Source organism: Henckelia pumila, chromosome 4 (genome assembly GCF_033568475.1).
Source record: "Henckelia pumila isolate YLH828 chromosome 4, ASM3356847v2, whole genome shotgun sequence".
Taxonomy (NCBI): Eukaryota; Viridiplantae; Streptophyta; class Magnoliopsida; order Lamiales; family Gesneriaceae; genus Henckelia; species Henckelia pumila.
The window spans coordinates 172,036,442-172,040,330 of record NC_133123.1 but is presented as its reverse complement, the minus strand read 5'-3'; the positions used below and the strand labels follow the sequence as shown (position 1 = coordinate 172,040,330).

General features: G+C 40.8%; 1 non-coding gene across 1 annotated transcript; it reads left to right on the top strand.

The window, feature by feature from the left end:
• The first annotated feature begins 2,895 nt into the window (after positions 1-2,895).
• On the top strand, positions 2,896-3,001 carry LOC140869939 (small nucleolar RNA R71). Its single transcript, XR_012146927.1, has one exon. It is a non-coding gene; the product is annotated as a small nucleolar RNA R71 (small nucleolar RNA).
• Positions 3,002-3,889: the final 888 nt, after the last annotated feature.

Below are 3,889 nucleotides of genomic sequence, written 5' to 3'. Positions count from 1 at the left end.
GACATCTATCACATGATTTTACCAAGGTATAACTGTCTTTGAATAAATTTGGACAATAAAAACCAGGCTGAAGTACCTTGGCGGCTGTCCATGTGGCTCCAAAGTGACCACCATACGGTGCAGAATGACATTGTTCTAAAATTTATTTTGCTTCAGCTTCATCTATATATCTTCTTATCACTTGGTCCAAACACTTTTTGTACACAAACAGATCATCCCACAGATAAAACTTGATATCATGGAAAAATTTCTTCCTTTGGTGATGATTAAGATCTGGAGGCAAAACACCACAAGAAAGAAAATTAGCAAAGTCAGCAAACCAAGGAAGTTTAGAATTTATCACAAAAAGATGCTCATCGGGAAATTGCTCCTTGATGAGTTCATATTCAGCTTTTCCTTCCAACTCCAAGCGAGAGAGATGATCCGCCACTAAATTTTCACTCCCTTTTTTGTCTCTAATTTCGAAGTCAAACTCTTGTATTAAGAATATCCACCGAATCAATCTTGGCTTGGCATCCTTTTTGGCAAAGAGATAACGAATAGCTGCATGGTCAGTGTAAACAATTACTTTAGATCCGATGAGATAGGACCTGAATTTGTCGAAAGAAAACACCACAGCCAACATCTCTTTTTCAGTAGTAGTGTAATTTTGTTGGGCTCCGTCAAGAGTGCAGCTGGCGTAGTAAATCGCCCGAAACATCTTATCTCTTCTTTGCCCCAAAAGTGCTCCCACAGCATAATCGCTGGCATCACACATTACTTCAAACGGCTCCTTCCAGTCAGGCACAATCATAATAGGCGCAGAAATTAGTTCCTACTTAATTTTCGAGAACGCCTGCAAGAAAACATCATAAAAAATAAAAGATGTATCTTTTTCTAAAAAATTACATAAAGGCTTAGTAATTTTAGAAAAATCTCTAATAAAGCGACGATAAAACCCGGCGTGTCCCAAGAAACTTCTAATGGCTTTCACATTATTTGGCGGTGGAAGCTTTTCTATCTCAACCACTTTTGCTCGATCCACCTCAAGCCCATAAGATGACACTTTATGCCCAAGTACGATGTCTTCTAGCATCATGAAGCGGCATTTTTCCCAGTTGAGTACTAGATTTTTCTCTTTGCAATGCTCTTAGCTAACTTCCTCAGGCAATGCTTCAATTTTGTCTTGGCCATCTTTTTCCTTTGGCAAACATTCAAGAGCAAGAATTTGCTCTCTAAGTTCCCAATCATCACCATCCACTTGATTTATGGAATTAATCAGGAACCTAGCCAATGCGTCCTCCAACTCCATTCCTGTACAAAAATTATTTTCATGAGAATCAAATGAATCAATGCGATTACAAGAATGTACCTCATCTTGGTATTTCATGGTTTTATAGATATTGAAGGTGACAGCTTCACCACCAACTCGTAGAGTTAATTCACCCTCCTGCACATCAATTAACGCTCTGCCAGTCACCAAGAATGGTCTCTCCAAAATTAGAGGGACATCTTGATCTTCTTCCATATCAAGAACTACAAAATCAGCAGGAAAAATAAATTTATCTACATTTACCAAAACGTCTTCCACAACTCCTCGAGGATATGTCAGAGAACGGTCTGCCAACTACAGAGTAATCGTGGTTAGTTTCACCTCGCCAAGCTACAAAGACCTGAAAATAGACAAAGACATTAAATTAATTCTTGCACCTAAATCACACAATGCCCTATTAACAGTCGCACCACCAATAATACAAGGAATAGTGAAACTCCCTGGATCTTTCAATTTCTGTGGTAGTTTCTTTTGTAGGATGGCGCTGCACTCCTCTGTTAACTTCACTGTTTCAAACTCTTCAAGCTTTCTCTTCCTCGCCATCACATCCTTCATGAATTTAGCATAGTGTGGCATCTGCTCCAAAGAATAAGCGAATGGAATATTTATATGAATTTTCTTGAAGATGTCAAGAAACTTAGAAAACTTTTCATCCAACGTTTTTTTCTTGAACCGCTGTGGATATGGCAGAATAGCTTTTGGCACAGGAGGTTTTTCAGGCACAACTGCAGACTTGCTGGAATTTTTGCTATCAGAATTTTTGGACTCTACCACAATCTCTTCAACTTCCTCATCATCCACTGCCTCTGGGTTATCAGTCCCAAGTTCTTTACCACTTCTAAGAGTAACAACCTTGCATTGCTCTCTAGGATTAACCTCAGTGTTGCTGGAAAACACACCTCTCTGCTGATTATTCAATGCATTTTCCAGTTGACCAATTTGTGTTTCAAGATTTTTTATAGAAGCACTCACATTGGTCAAGTGCGTCTCCATACTATCCAGCTTATTCTCATTCCTCTTAAATCTTGTGGAAGACTCTGAAATAAAATTATGCACCGAATCTTCCAAAGGTGCCTCACCCTCACCATTCTGAGTATTGAACCCCGCTGGAGGATTTAACACATTCTTATTGTTTGCATAGGAAAAATTCTCATGATTACACAAACTAGGATGATACTGCTTGGGTACATGATTACTTAAATAATTGTTGTAATTGATGTTGTTCACATATTGCACTTGCTCCACACTCTCAAATCCATCAGCAAAAATTTACGGCAGTCGCCAGTGATGCTGTCTCATTAGAACTTTGATTCCCTTTGGTCAGTGCAGCCAATTGTAAAGAAATGGTACCCTTCTGAGCAGTCGAAGAAGTGAATGCATCAACCTCATGAATTCCAGCAGGCTTTCTTATTGCAGATCTCTCACTCGGCCACTGATAACTGTTAACAGTCATTTGCTCAAGCATCTCATAAGCCTGTTCAGGAAATTTAGAAAATATTGAACCTCCAGCTGCAGCATCCAGAGAAATCCTTGTTGTGCCATTCAAACCATTGTAGAATAATTCGATCTGTTCCCAATCTGGAAAATTATGGTTTGGACACTTCCTAAGCAACTCCTTGTACCACTCCCAAGCTTCATACAATTGCTCAAAATCTTGCTGTTTGAATGTAGTGATCTCTATTTTCAACTGAGCCAACTTAGCAGGCGGGAAATACTTAGCCAAAAAATTGGAAGCCATATCATCCCATGTAGTGATACTCCCAAGAGTTAGTGATTACAACCAACTACGAGCATTGTCCCTAAGAGAGAACGGGAACAATCATAGTTTGATGGTGTCCTCAGTAACACCATGAATCTTTACTGTGTCAGCAATCTCTAGAAAAGTACGCAGGTGCAAATTTGGATCTTCAGTAGCTGCACCCCTAAACTGATTCTGCTGCACCATATTAATCAAAGCTAGTTTCAACTCAAAATTATTTGTTGTGATATTCTGCCGAGCTATCCCAAAATAATGAGTATTGATCACCGGTCAAAAGTGATCTCTGATAGGCTGTGACGCCCGGGGCTAAAGAGGCAGGGAGTGATCGCCGGTGCCAAGAGGTTGCACGGACAATGAGCGGCTTCTGGTAGGCTTTTAGGCAGAGGGAGACATGAATGAACCGATCCCGTGCCGGAATGAGAGGGATTCTAAGCCTGTGTAGGTATGGGACTACATGGTTGAGGAGAGCTTAAAAGATTTCATATGTACTGCTCATATCAAGAAGGTGCATCTTTTTTTCGAAAGCTCATCACATAAGAACTCCAAAGTTAAGCGTGCTTGACTTGGGGTAATTATAGGATGGGTGACCCCCTGGAAAGTTTTCCAGGGTGCGTGTGAGTGAGGACATAAACACGCTGAAAAAGACACGTTTTGATACAGTGGGTCGTTACAAATGGTATCAAAGTCGACCTCTCTTAGTACGGTATGGTTCGGGGACGAACCAAGCGGAAGCTGGTGGGCATGTGACGCCCGGGGCTAAAGAGGCAGGGAGTGATCGCTGGTGCCAAGAGGTTGCATGGACAATGAGCGGCTCCTGG